We start from the raw sequence: 16,111 nt of genomic DNA on the forward strand, positions 1-16,111 counted from the left end.
TTGATCCTTACCAGGTTATATGCCGCCCTCAGGTCGAGTTTGGTAAAGACCGTGGCCCCTTTAAGGCGATCGAACAGCTCGGAAATCAAGGGTATCGGGTAAGCGTTCTTGATCGTGATGCGATTGAGACCCCTGTAATCGATGCAAGGCCTCAACTCACCGCCCTTCTTTTTCACAAAGAAAAATCCAGCCCCTGCCGGGGACGAGGATTTGCGAATGTGTCCGCGTGAAAGCGCCTCCCTCACGTACTCCTCCATGGCCTCATTCTCCGCTACCGACAGTGGATAGACTTTGCCACGAGGAGGAACGGCACCAGATTGTAACTCTATGGCACAATCGTATGGGCGGTGCGGAGGTAGGGCAACCGCGCGCACCTTATCGAATACATCCCGGTACTCCTCGTATTCAGGAGGCAACAGAGAGTCCGAGGAAGTACACAGCAACTTGACAGACCCATGGATGCAACTAGCCCCACACTGCGGTGACCACGAGAGGATCTCGGCCGATCTCCAATCGAAAGTCGGATTATGCTTCTGGAGCCAGGGGTACCCCAAGACCACCGAGTAGTGTGGAGACGAAATAACCTGGAGGCAGACCGACTCTCTGTGAACGGCACCAATGGCTATCCCCACTGGAAGGGTCTCATGAGTCACGTGTGGCGGCAGAAGGGGTCTGCCGTCTATCGCCTCAAGAGCCAGTGGGGAACCTCGAGCCTGCAGAGGAATGGAATTGGCGGCAGCGAACACACTATCAATGAACAAACCACCAGCACCAGAGTCCACCAACGCCTGGGTCGTCACCGAGCCCCCGACCCAGGAGAGGACAACAGTGATCAGTGGTTTGTCAACACGGGAAACCGGGGACGAGGAGACTCCACCCAAGATCTGCCCCCGACAGGATCTCAGGTGCGAGCGTTTCCCGGACGGTTCGGACATGCCAACCGAAAATGCCCACCGAGACCACAGTACATGCATCGGCCCTCGCGTCTCCGGAGTACCCTCTCCCCCTCGGACAGGCGAGCAAACCCCAGCTGCATGGGTTCACCCCCAGACAAGTCATCCCCAGGAGGTGTGGGAGGAGAGGGAGGCACGGGTGGGACAGCAAACGTAGGCGCCAATCTGTTAGAAAACCTCCGCAGGCTCTCCTTAAAGGAAGGTCTCTCCCTGAGTCTGGTGTCAATCAAAATCAGGAAAGAAATAAGAGACTCGAGCTCCACTGGTAGGTCCTTAGCTGCAGCCTCATCCTTCAAGGCATCCGAGAGACCATGAGAGAAAGCAGCGACCAGAGCCTCATTATTCCAGCCCACCTCTGCTGCCAGGGTACGAAACTCAATGGCGTATTCAGCTACGGATCGTGAACCCTGTCTGATGGACATAAGGAGCTTCGCAGCAGAGGCAGCACGAGCCGGCACATCGAATACCTTCCGAAGAGAAGCAACAAAACCGGAAAACTTGGCAACCACCGGATTGTTGTTCTCCCATAAAGGGCTGGCCCAGGCCAAGGCCTTGTCCGAGAGCAGCGAGATCAAGAAGCCCACCTTTGATCTCTCAGTAGGAAAGGCATGTGGCAGCAACTCGAAATAAATGCCCACCTGGTTAAGGAAACCTCGGCACTGAGTTGGCTCTCCCCCAAAGCGCTGTGGAAGAGGGGCAGAACCGGTCATACCCCGAAACACCGCAGGCGCAACAACAGGTGTCGGGGTAGACTCTGGCGCAACAACCGGAGCGGCAGTAGGAGCGGGCCCAGGAGCGACAACCGACCCATCGGCAACGGGAGCGAAATGAGCCGTGCGTTCAAGCAGGGTTTGCAACGCCACAGCGAACCGACCCAACAGGTGATCCTGCTGATCAAGTCTGGCAACCAGCGTGGGTAGCGAGGATGGCCCTGTACCGTCAGAATTCATGGCTTGGTCCTAATGTCACGGAACCATGAACCAGACGTACAACAAGAGATAAGTGAAAATAAGAAGGCTTTATTGAAAATAAAGCTGTAAAGCAAAAGTCCAAACGGATGGAGAAACCGAAGCAGAGTCTTTGCGAAGCCAGAGGTCAGGAACCAGAAGGGTAGTCAGACGAAACCAGGATCAGGAACCAGCAGGGTAGTCAGACGAAGCCAGGATCAGGAACCAGCAGGGTAGTCGGACGAAACCAGGATCAGGAACCAGCAGGGTAGTCGGACGAAACCAGGATCAGGAACCAGAAGCAGCAGCAGTCTTAGAAGCATGTGAACACAGGAGGACCAAGCAAGGAACTGAAGCCACAGACCTCCTATATATATGAGCTAGGCATCCAGCTCCTCCCAGTGGGAAGGAGGAGCCGCAGGGTGGGAGGCTACAAGAAACCCAGAAACCAAGATGGCCGCCAGCACATGTCAAACGAAGGAGAACAGCAAGAAGGTAAGACCATGACATTAGTATATTCAAATGAGTCTCTAGGAGCAATGGGGACGTTGCCATTACACCTAGATGCTCTGCTCTCTCTGCAACTGCCATGCCCTCTCTACTTTGATTGATAGGACCGTGCAGTGATACATGATAACACCTGGCCCTGGCCTCTCCTATAGTCAAAGTGAAAAGGTGAGGCAGTTGCAAAGAGAGAAGAGCCCCAAGGTGTAATGTAAACGCCCCTGTTGCTCCTAGAGGCTCATTTGCATATATTAAAACATCACTTTTCTCAGCAATGCGGCCACATATGAACATAGAACCAACACAGATGTCTTCAGCTGCCAAGTGCGCCTGCAACGGGTCAGAAAGCTTCATAGGTACAAATCTTCTGACAGATGCCCTTTAAGCTACTTTGAATTTGGTTTTAGGTTAGTAGTGGGCTAGCATTAGCCTGCTCACTTTGTGCACTAAAGTGTATGTTCATTATAATACTGTAATTAATCTATTTATTTCTTATGATATATCTTTAGGTACTGCACGAAGAATAGCGTACTATTCGAAACGCGTTGGAATAACTTTGGTCCTCCTTGCCACCCGTAGCTCTTGCTGTGACGTCACATAGCGCTCCGTGCGAGCGCGAGTAAGCAGCCCTTTCAAATCGAGCTGTGCCACCGACCGGGGCAAGCTCAATATCCAGCTTAAACAATAGGGTCCAGCCTCCTGTATTCCCTTCACCCTGGACGTGACAACACAAAAGAAAATCAAGAAAAACGCAGGACAGACAGTCAAACAGACGAACACCCAGAATCAGGTATTTACCAATCTGTGGGCTTCTGAGTCACTGTACACTGCGGGCTCTTGAGTACTGATAGGTAGTGGAGGCATACAGGAAGCGCATCGCGCAGTACCTAAAGATATATCATACACATTACTTTGACTAGCAGCGGTGGCGATACCGCTGCGGTACCGCAGCGCCAGATAGCACTAGTGTAAGCGCCTGTGTAGTACAATTAAGAAGTATTTATTGCTTATACCTTCATTGTGATATAATTTAAAAAGTCAGCTTATTTGCCAGACAGTGTCACACTTTTCTATGTCTGGTATGGCAACTAAATCAATTCACTTTAAAAACTGCATGCAAAAGTTGTAGCATGTAAACACAAGATTAGTGTGTTAAAATGTCCAAGACTGTAGGAAATCTGTGACTGGACTTGACTAGGGTATTGTTGATGTGTTAGGACCTCCTTAGTATAGGCCCCATAACCACTTACCCTCAACCAAAACAAAGATCTATACAAGCTGCATGATGATGGAATGTGTTGGACAGTCAGTTATAAACTAGGATAAATATCCTTATAAACATTTTGACACTATAAACATTATAAGCCATAAGAATTGCATAAGTCATATGCATTGAAGTTTTAGAAAGCCTTTTTTAGCAGTAGATGGGAACATTCTCAGTTGTAATTTGCTTAATCAAAGTTGACACTTATGTTAGGATAAAGCGACCATTAGTTCTTTTGGAATGTATTCTTTGGGATCACTCACAGTAGGAATGACCACCAAATCTCCACTATGACAGGTGTCCCATTCCTCCGATGACCCCTAACCTCCTCAATAAGTGCCATCCAAGAACTTATCTGCTTTGGCTGGTGCAAAAGCTGGTCACACAAAAGCCATCTTTCCACTCACAAAATAAAACCAATTTTTAAGGGCAGATGGCAGGGACGGACTGGGAATTTAAAGTAGCCCTGGATAAAATACTAAAAGTCAGGGCTCCCCTCCAGCTCCACCTCCCCCTCCATGTGTGAACAGGTAGCATGATGTCCCAGGTTTAACCCCTCCCCTCCATGTCTGACCTGTCCATGATCCAGGCTCCCTCCCAGGCACTGCGTCTGCTGCACTGCACACTGGCCAATCAGCATTTAGCAGGGCAAAGATCCTGCTGTTGATTGGCCAGTGTATTGCTGTTAGGCAGCAGGAGTAGCTCAAAATTTGAGGGCGGTAGTTGTCCCCTACGCTCACATGCTGCCCTCTACCTTCCTCAAGTTATCAGCCACCTCCCAGCCCAGACTGAAGAACCGCTCCAGGTCTAGTATTTGACAGCCTCTACGGAAACTTGGTGAAAGTTGACTCCAACGGCAATGTGCTGATGTGTACTCATGGCTTCCGCTTCTTGAAAGGGTGAATGAACATAGGTCGGCAAAAAACACAGTGCTCGGCCATCGTGACTGCGCCCGCTGCATGCTCTGGCTCATTTACAGGACAGAAATAGGGTCTGGATCCAGAGCGACGTGGTTGTGGGGTTCTGTCATGATGCAAAATTCTTACAGAAGATCCCTGTGGATTTAATATTTCTATACATAAATCCATTGTCTGGGGACCAGAATTCCTCCGAGTCTCCTGTTTGTCCTTTGCTCCTTGCTGGGAGCAGTCCTGACACCATGGGTCATTAACTCGCTTTTTTATCACTTAGCAAATAACTTCCTAATTAGTGATGAGCCTAATGAGCCTCTCCTAAAATATCACTGGCGAGTTTTCTTCTGTTCCTAGAGTCCCGGATGCCATAAATACCATGTAGTTGCTGTGGGTGACCATACGTCCTCTTCTTACCAGACATGTCCTCTTTCTGAGACCTAAAAAATTTATACATTTATAAAAATGTATAAATTACCAAAAATGTCCAGGATTCTCAGGAGGCTGCTGGGGGTATGGGGTTGCGCCATAATCCGCTACAGTGCAAGAGCTGAAGGCCAGAGAAGCAGAAGACGGGGGGGATTTGTCAGCGTATGTTCACCTGTTTGGTGAGAAATATGGTGTTCACAACGAGCACCATGTCTACGCAGCACCCGTTCTGCTTTTTCCAACAGTCAGATAAAGTGGGTGAGGCAGAGGGCGGCTCTTTTTTATTACATTTTTCATTGATTAAAATCTCTTCTGCTAATTTTTTTTATTAAAAAAATGTAAATAAAAATGTTAATTCGGCAGAAATCTGGAACATCACGCTTTGCTTTCCACACTGCCAGGGAGTGTTTGACGCATACATACTGGGTAACTGGGTGGGGCAGGGGGCCCATATTAAGTTTTGCTATAGGGCCCTATGAGAACTGTGTATGCCCCTGCAATTTTACAGCTTCAATTTCAAAGCATTGGACATTCATATGTCATGTTCCACTTCAGTTACATCAATGGTTACAAGATTTTATTTTCCACAGTACATACAGTTGTGTTCAAAATAATAGCAGTGTGTTTAAAAAAGTGAATAAAGCTCAAAATCCTTCTAATAGATTTTATTTCCATACACACAAATGCATTGGGAACACTACACATTCTATTCCAAATCAAAACATGAAAAAAAATTATCAAATTTGTGTTGTTCCTCTAAACAAATTGAAGAAAAGTGAATATTAGACGTTTCAAAAAAATAGCAGTGTTTGTATTCTTCTTTACAAACTCAAACATTCACTATATAAACTGAAAAATGTTTGAAGATTTTGCTTTCCTTTGAATCACTTAACTAATATTTAGTTGTATAACCAGTGTTTCTGAGAACTGCTGTACATCTGTGTTGCATGGAGTCAACCAACTTCTGGCACCTGTGAAGGTATTCCAGCCCAGGATGATTGAACTACATTCCACAGTTCTTCTCTATTTCTTGGTTTTGCCTCAGAAACTGCATTTTTGATGTCACCCCACAAGTTTTCTATTTGATTATGATCCGGGGATTGGGCTGACCACTACTTACCGTCAATCTTGTTGGTCTGAAACCAAGATGTTGCACGTTTACTGGTGTGTTTGGGGTCGTTGTCTTGTTGGAACACCCATTTCAAGGGAATTTCCTCTTCAGCATAAGGCAGCATGACCTCTTCAAGTATTCTGATGTATTCAAACTGATCCATGATCCCTGGTATGCGATAAATAGGCCCAACACCCTAGTATGAGAAACATCCCCATATCATGATGCTTGCGCCACCATGCTTCACTGTCTTCACAGTGTACTGTGGCTTGAATTCAGTGTTTGGGGGTCGTCTGACAAACTGTCTCCGGCCACTAGACCCAAAAAGAACAATCTTACTTTCATCAGTCCACAAAATGTCTCTTTAGGCCAGTCAATGTGCTCTTTGGCCAATTGTAACCTCTTCAGCACAGTGGAACTTTGCGGGGGCTTCTTGCAGATGGCTTCACATAGGCGTCTTCTAATTGTAACAGTACTCACAGGTAACTTTAGACCTTCTTTGATCTTCCTGGAGCTGATTGTTGGCTGAGTCCTTGCCATTTTTGCTATTCTTCTATCCATTCGAATGGTAGTTTTTCGCTTTCTTCCACGTCTTTCAGGTTTTAATTGCCATTTTAAAGCATTTGCAATCATTTTAGCTGAGCAGCTTATCATTTTCTGCACTTCTTTATATGTTTTCCCCTCTCCAATCAACTTTTTAATCAAGGTACGCTGTTCTTCTGAACAATGTCTGGAACGACCCATTTTTCTCAGAATTTCAGAGAGAAATGCACTGTAACCAGCATGTACAACATTTGATCCTTCCTTAAATAAGGGCAATAATTGCCACCTGTTTTTCAAAGAATGAATGACCTCAATCATTGAACTCCGCACTGCTATTATTTTGAACATGCCCTTTCAATAATTGATTGAATTACAGAGAATCAGCAGCATGCATGTCATGACTGATGGGTCTGTTGGATTTCTATTACTCTACTACACTTGCTAGTAAATTATTTGCCATGTAGAAATATCATTTCTACCAAAAGCAGTAATTGATCAGGTTAGTGATGTCTGACTGCTATTATTTTGAATACAACTTTAAATTACTCTTCATCATTATAAAATCTGACTTTATTTCTGCAGACATTTTTAACATTAATGTAAAACTGAGAAATATTTTTTTCCTTGAATATTTTTAGTAAGTATTCCGTTTTCTGTAAGAATAAAACTTTTCACGCTGTCAGTGCTGTGTAATTCCATAGGAAGGACTGGTGTACTAAGCCTGAGGCCAGTAGTTAATTGGGTGGTTAGATACCAGAGATCAGTTGAGGTCTGTTGAGATATCAGACAGAATGTTTTCTCCGTCTGCTGTCTGTGTTCTTGTATCATCAATGGATGCAGTCATCCTCCATTTAAAATAAAACGTGAACATAAATGCATTTCTTTATATCCAGGGTATCTATTAATGTAATGAATTTTATAAGGTTAATGAACTGGCAAAAATTTGACCTGTTCAGAAAGTGAAAACTTGCTGTTGAGATATCTACACTAAAGAAATGACAAATGAAGCTGATAATCTACAATATACAATTTATATTTAAAGCGTACCTAAACTTTTAAATAACTTTATAAAAAAAATTGTCAATGGCATAAAATTAATTTTTGTAATATACTTTCTTTTTTTCATGTCTTTCGTATGATATAGGTACCTGAGGTTCAGCTGCCTATAGCCCTTTGGAATCCTCCCGCCTCTGTACCACTGATATGTAGACGGTGTATGGGATTAAGGATTCCATTGTGGGGCTGCAGTCCCAGATGTACAGGCAGGAGTACACATATTTTCTCCTGCCTTTGCTGAAGTCTGGCATAGCCGATGTGCTATGTCAGGCTTTGGCTGAGTGGACAAAGGCAGTATAACTTCATAGCACATTGCTACTCCTGCTTGTACCCGCTCCACTGAAGCCTGATGTAGAACATTGGATGTGCTATGCCAGGCTTTAACAGAGTGAAGCTGGCACAGGCAGGAGCAGAGATGCATGATCTTGCCTGTACAGCACTCACTGGGGCCCCACAGTTGAATTCATACACCCATACACAGCCTACATGTCAGTGGTGTATGAGGTTATGGATTCCAAAGTGTCAGAGGCACCTGAACTTTAGGTGCCTATTTCATAAGGAAAACATGAAATAAGTTAATTTTATGACATTTAGAATAGTTTGTAATAAAGTTATTCAAAAGTTTAGATATACTTTAATTTCATCCTAATGTATTTTAGCCAGATAAGAGTTTGGAAATTAACAATATCTAAAAGAAAATCATTTTGCTAAATGCTCAAATCGTGACTTCAGCAAGTTGATATTCCTATCTTTAAATTCTTAAAACTGTTGAGAACTGCTTAGCAAAATTCCACTTGCAAAGATGTCACATTGAGATACTAATTTCTAGTGACCGCGACTAAACACAAGATAACACTGATACTATAATAGATTTCACTATACACCTTCAATAGCTGTCAGATGAATGATCGTCTGGGCAACAGCTATCTCTCCCGACTCTCTTCCACCTCTTCTATACACATACCCATTCAGTTAAGCCAAGCATGTATGTGTTCTTAAAGGGGTTGTCTCATTTCTGCAAAAAGCATTTATCATGTAGAGAAAGTTGATACAAGGCACTTACTAATGTATTGTGATTGTCCATATTGCTTCCTTTACTGGCTGGATTCATTTTTCCATCACATTATACGCTGCTGGTTTCCATGGTTACGATCACCCTACAATCCATCAGTGGTGGCGGTGGCTGCACACTATAGACAAAAGCACCAGCCTATGTGCAGTGCCATGGTCTCGGCCACCAGAGAGGTTGGCGCTTTTTCCTAGTGTGCATGCACGGCCACCACTGATGGATTGCAGGGTGGTCGTAAACATGGAAACGAGTAGTGTATAATGTGATGGAAAAATGAATCCAGCCAGCAAAGGAAGCAAAATGAATAATCACAATACATTAGTAAGTGCCTTGTATTAACTTCCTCTACATAATAAATGCTATTTGCTGAAGTGAGACAAACCCTTTAGTGGGTTGAAGTAGAAAGTTGCTGCCAGACATTCCTGGTGGGGCTTTTCCCCTGGGAGAGCAAAAGGATTGGGCATAAAAAATCAGTTAGCCCGATCCTTCTCTCTCTGTTTGTCAGGAGAGAGTCAGGAGTTCCCCATACAGATTAAACTGTCAGCAGAACCCACGGTTTTCAGCGGGTTCAACCAACAGTACACTGTTGTGTATGTAGAACTTTACTTGTCTTTGTTGGGGTAGTTTTGAAGCTTCTTACCAGCATCTCTCCTGCCGGTTCACAATTGTCAGTGATTGTAAGTTCCATTTGTCCATCAGGTTAAAGTGCAACTCATTTTTATGAAACTTAAATTTACGTTTAAAAAAAAAAGGATTCAACATGATGCCTATTTCATTATAACCTGTTGGTATTGATCTGGCTGGATTCTGTTCTTTCCACAGGTGAGAAAAATATGTAGCAACTTCTTTTTCCTGTTCTGTCAAAAAACAGGATTCACACAGATTCAGTGGGTTTTCTAGATATCGAATGTAACAAATACTGTATATAGCAAAAAAATAAAATAAAAAAACAGGACACTGCAACTGGACAGAGAACAAAAGGATCAAGCATGTTGAAATCCAGTATACCCTTATTTCCCCTGCCATTGGGTCTCACAAGACCTCCTTATAATTCAGATACGGTAGTTGGCCAGTCCTCATGAAATTGGTGAGTTTGTCAGACATCTAATGTGTACTGCCAGCCCTGGTCTCCAAGTTCTGCTCCTTCTCCAGTGTCTCTGAGTGATTCCCACTGCTCCTGGTAATACAGTGACTTAGACGTCCTTATCAGCACAGTCTTGCCCTATTACAAGATATTCTCCAGTCTGGTTCATCCTCTCTGACATTTACTTCTTCTTGTTCTAAGGTATTCCAAATTTCTATTTTAGTCAACGCTCTGCTGAAACTATGCCCAAACCTTCTTGTGAGGGGCACTGGTGAACACATGCTATTCAATAAACTCTGCTCAGAAATGGAAACCTTGAAGCTAGAAGTGCCCTTTGTGCTCAGATCTGAATGCCAAGGACAAACACATCTTTCAGAAATGAAAAATTCCAAAGGTATTAAAAATGAAAAGAAGATCAATATTTCAAGACCAGACCATCTCAATATAGCATTATATTTAAGTGTCTTCCATTTAGAGGAATTCTTATTGCATAAAATCTGCTCTGGCCATGAAATTACTTCCATTCCCTAGTCCTCCAGAAACACACAAGTCCTTCAGTCTCTTAGAAAAGGCATACACCTTAGGTTTGTGGGTTAGTTATTACATGTTAGAGAGATTTTGCCCTAACTGACACATTTTCATTTTACTCAATATGTCATAAAGGCCACATTGGTGGAGGGGGTCTGGCCTACCAACATGATGCAAGATGAATGAAATGATATTTTCTTTTGTTTCTCAGCTTTGCTTTGTGCTGATATATATTTTATGGATATATCTTCTTTATTCTTCGTGCCTTGAAGTCAATGAAGCTTGAATTTCCCAAGAACATTCAATGAAACAGTTTGAATTCGATCACAAACTTCATATTAATAACTGTTAGTATATAGAACCAATGCTACAAGCAAAATATTTGATCCACAGACTACAATGTGAGGTGCAGATAATTGAGCACTGGACAGCAGCATCACTGATGCATACAAAGAACCGTGACAGTTGCTAAGACTTTAGGTACATCAAACAAGGAGATATAAAGAGTTTGCCAAGAATCAAGAACTAAGCTCTAAACCATAGAGGAATGATATCAATGGTCTATGAACTTTTATCAAAGCATTATGAAGATTCTAGAGTATTCTACAGTGAGAGAACAGAATGTCAATCCAGATATATAAATTATCACATAAAGAGCATAACATTTTGTTTTGCAGATTTGTATTTCGTTTTTTTCCTATTCACCTTTAAGTGCTTCTGTCTAAGTTATCATGCTGTAGATAGGGCCAATATTCAATAATTGTGAAATTACTTACATATTTTATCAGCACACTAAACTTAAAACTTATTGTATATCGCTTTACTTTGTAGTTAAAGTGGTTGTCTGGGTGTTTAATATTGATGTCCTATCCTCAGGATAGGTAATCAATATCAGATCGGCAGGGGTCCAACTCCCATCTATTAGCTGTTTGAGGAGACTGCAGCACTCCTGTGAGTGTTGTAGGCTCCTCACATCTTACCAAGCACAGCGCTGTCCAACGGATAGCAGATAGGCTTGGTAGAGCATCTCAGCCGCATTAACTGGCTGCTCCTAGGCCATATGACAGATTAACATGACATCACAAGCCTAGTAAAAGGAGCCCAACATCAGCCTTCCGGGCCGATCATCTGCAGCCTCTTGAAACAGCTGATCGGCCAGGGTTCCTGAGGTTGGACCCCTACGGATGAGATATTGATGGCCTATCCTGAGGATAAGCCATCAATATGAAAATCTCAAAAGCTCTTTTAAGTTAAATCTATTATTCCCTGTCATAATCCACAGTAGGCCAGAAATAGACTGACTGCAATCATTTTCAATTATATTACTGACTGGAATTCTAGAAAAATGTATGCCAACTGGATCACGACTTTACCTCTCAAATGTGTGAACCTCAGACTTTCTATTTAATGTTTTGAGGCCATATAAGTAAGTTCTATTCTTTTTATGTATCTGGATGGTTTACAAAAGTCACACATTTTATACACAAGCAGCACTTTGCCCAAAAGATATGAGAGCTTTATTTTTTCATCTTGACATTACTCTTACTACATTTGCGATAGTGGGTATAGTTTAGCAAGTGGGGGGAGTTGGCATTCTATAGCTTGATAGATTGGCAATTAGAGTTGAGCGGACACCTGGATGTTCGGGTTCGGCAGGTTCGGCCGAACTTGAAAAAAAAGTTTTGGTTCGGGACCCGAACTTGACCCCAAACCCGAACCCCATTAAAGTCAATGGGGACACGAACTTTTGGGCACTAAAATGGGTCTAAAATAGTCCTGGAAAGGGCTAGAGGGCTGCAAAAGGCATCAAAATGTGCTTAAGAGCATGGCAACTGTTCTGCAAACAAATGTGGATAGTTAAATGACTTAAAATAACATAAAATACAGAAAAAATTTAAATAACAATCTGGATCTAGGAGTAGGAGGTTGAGGAGGCGGTGGATGGGTGGATGTGGCGGTGTAGGTTGAAGTGGCGGTGTAGGTGGAAGGAGGAATAGGTAGCCAACACTGATTTGTGTTATTTTTTATTTTTAAATTGGGGTATCCCCCAAAATATTGGGACATATAACAAAATAAAACAAAGAATAAGTGCACTTGAGTACAAGAATGGATGGTTGAGGCTGGTATAAATGTCTATTCTGCACAAAGTACGGACATGTCCTGTGGGATCCGTGCCTGGTTCATTTTAATAAGCTTGTCCACATTGGCTGTGGCCTGTGATAATGCTCTCTGCCGTGCTAAACACACGTTCACACTATACACTGGCTGCAGGGCAGGTCAGCACCTCCAAGGCTGACAATGCTTTTCCACATTTTGGCCATTCTAACCCTGCCTTCTCAGGTGCTGGTGATGCCCCAGCTGCTTTGGCGACCTCTTCCTCCTCCTCTGCCTTCGCCTTGTGCTTCCACTGTGCCCCCGCTGTCAGGTGGGAATGCCATCAGCAGCGTGCGCTTGTAGTCGCGCATCTAACGATCAGTAAAAGATGTTTTCACAAAATTTAGTTCCGTGTCAGCAATGCAGAGCAGGGGTTCATTCACGGCAAAAGGGAGTTCTTGTCACCCAGCAATAGAACAGAGGATTTTGAGAGATTTAGGCCCCTATCACCCAGGCACAGCAGGGGTTCATTCACGGCAAAAGGGGGTTCATGTCACCCAGCAATAGAACAGAGGATTTTGAGAGATTTAGGCCCCTGTCACCCAGGCACAGCAGGGGTTCATTCACGGCAACAGGGGGTTCATGTCACCCAGCAATAGAACAGAGGATTTTGAGAGATTTAGGCCCCTGTAACCCAGGCACAGCAGGGGTTCATTCACGGCAAAAGGAGGTTCTTGTCACCCAGCAATAGAACAGAGGATTTTGAGAGATTTAGGCCCCTGTCACCCAGGCACAGCAGGGGTTCATTCATGGCAAAAGGGGGTTCATGTCAACCAGCAATAGAACAGAGGATTTTGAGAGATTTAGGCCCCTGTCACCCAGGCACAGCAGGGGTTCATTCACGGCAAAAGGGGGTTCATGTCACCCAGCAATAGAACAGAGGATTTTGAGAGATTTAGGCCCCTGTCACCGAGGCACAGCAGGGGTCCATTCACGGCAAAAGGGGGTTCATGTCACCCAGCAATAGAACAGAGGATTTTGAGAGATTTAGGCCCCTGTCACCCAGGCACAGCAGGGGTTCATTCACGGCAAAAGGGGGTTATTGTCACCCAGCAATACAACAAAGGATTTTGAGAGATTTAGGCCCCTGTCACCCAGGCACAGCAGGGGTTCATTCATGGCAAAAGGGGGTTCATGTCACCCAGCAATAGAACAGAGGATTTTGAGAGATTTAGGCCCCTGTCACCCAGGCACAGCAGGGGTTCATTCACGGCAAAAGGGGTTCTTGTCACCCAGCAATAGAACAGAGGATTTTGAGAGATTTAGGCCCATGTCACCCAGGCACAGCAGGGGTTCATTCATGGCAAAAGGGGGTTCTTGTCACCCAGCAATAGAACAGAGGATTTTGAGAGATTTAGGCCCCTGTCACCCAGGCACAGCAGGGGTTCATTCACGGCAAAAGGGTGTTCATGTCACCCAGCAATAGAACAGAGGATTTTGAGAGATTTAGGCCCCTGTCACCCAGGCACAGCAGGGGTCCATTCACGGCAAAAGGGGGTTCATGTCACCCAGCAATAGAACAGAGGATTTAGAGAAATTTAGGCCCCTGTCACCCAGGCACAGCAGGGGTTCATTCACGGCAAAAAGGGGTTCATGTCACCCAGCAATACAACAAAGGATTTTGAGAAATTTAGGCTCATGTCACCCAGGCACAGCAGGGGTTCATTCATGGCAAAAGGGGGTTCATGTCACCCAGCAATAGAACAGAGGATTTTGAGAGATTTAGGCCCCTGTCACCCAGGCACAGCAGGGGTTCATTCACGGCAAAAGGGGGTTCTTGTCACCCAGCAATAGAACAGAGAATTATGAGAGATTTAGGCCCCTGTCACCCAGGCACAGCAGGGGTTCTTTTACGGCAAAAAGGGGTTCATGTCACCCAGCAATAGAACAGAGGATTTTGAGAGATTTAGGCCCCTGTCACCCAGGCACAGCAGGGGTTCATTCACGGCAAAAGGGGGTTCATGTCACCCAGCTATAGAACAGAGGATTTTGAGAGATTTAGGCCCTTGTCACCCAGGCACAGCAGGGGTTTGTATACACCAAAAATGGTAAAATGTCACCCGACAATTGAAAATAAGACTTTTTTCAATTTAGGGCACTAAAATGGCTCTAAAATAGTCCTTGAAAAGGCTAGAGGAATGTAAAAGGCAGTAAAATGTGCTTAAGAGCATGGCAACTGCTCTGCAAACAAATGTGGATAGGGAAATAACTTAAAATTAAATAAAATAACAAAAAATTACAAATTATTAACCTGCAACTCAGAGAAGGAGGTGGATATGGAGCCGGAGGTTGAGGAGGCTGTGAATGTGGTGTTGTAGGTGGAGGCAGCAATGGAGGAGGAGGAGGTAGCCAACAATGTTTTTTTTTATTTTATTATTGGGGTAGGTAGCCCCCAAAATATTGGGACAAATAAAAAAAAAGAAAACAAAGAATCATTGCACTTGACTTGAGTACAAGAATGTATGTTTGGTGGTGGTATAAATGTCTATTCTGCACAAGGTACAGACAAGTCTTGTGGGATCCAAGCCTGGTTCATTTTAATGAACGTGAGCTTGTCCACATTGGCTGCGGACAGGCGGCTGCGTCTGTCTGTAATGACACCTCCTGCCGTGCTAAATACACGTTCAGAGAGTACACTGGCTGCAGGGCAGACCAGCACCTCCAAGGTATACAGGGCAAGCTCTGGCCATGTGGACAATTTGGAGACCCAGAAGTTGAATGGGGCAGAACCATCAGTCAGTACATGTAGGTGTGTGCACAGGTACTGTTCCACCATGTCGTTCAAATGCTGCCTCCTGCTAACACGCTCCATATCAGCAGTTGGGGCCGGTTGTTGCGGCGAGGTGACAAAGCTTTTCCACATGTCGGCCATGCTAACCCTGCCTTCTGAGGTGCTGGCGCTGACACAGCTGTGTTGGGGACCTCTTCCTCCTCCCCTGCCTTCACCTTGTGCTTCCACTTGTCCCCCGGCGTCAGTTGGGAATGCTCTCAGAAGCGCGTCTACCAGAGTGTGCCTTTAGTCGCGCATCTTCCGATCACGCTCCAGTGAGGGAATTAAGGACGGCACATTGTCTTTGTAACGGGGATCCAGCAGGGTGGCCACCCAGTAGTCAGCACACGTTAAAATGTGGGCAACTCTGCTGTCTTTGTGCAGGCACTGCAGCATGTAGTCGCTCATGTGTGCCAGGCTGCCCAGAGGTAAGGACAAGCTGTCCTCTGTGGGAGGCGTATCGTCTCTGTCCTCCGTATCCCCCCAGCCATGCACCAGTGATGGGCCCGAGCTGCGTTGGATGCCACCCTGCTGTGAACATGCTTCATCCCCATCCTCCTCCTCATCCTCGTCCTCCAGTAGTGGGCCCTGGCTGGCCAAGTTTGTACCTGTTGCAAAAATCCTCTTTCTGAGCCACTTCTAAAAGACTGGCCTGAAAGTGTTAGAGATGACCCATCTTCCTCCTCCTCATCCTGGGCCACATCCTCTTCCATCATCGCCCTAAGTGTTTTTTCAAGGAGACATAGAAGTGGTATTGTAACGCTGTTAACGGCATCATCGCCACTGGC

The sequence above is a fragment of the Bufo bufo genome, chromosome 8 (genome assembly GCF_905171765.1).
Source record: "Bufo bufo chromosome 8, aBufBuf1.1, whole genome shotgun sequence".
NCBI lineage: Eukaryota > Metazoa > Chordata > Amphibia > Anura > Bufonidae > Bufo > Bufo bufo.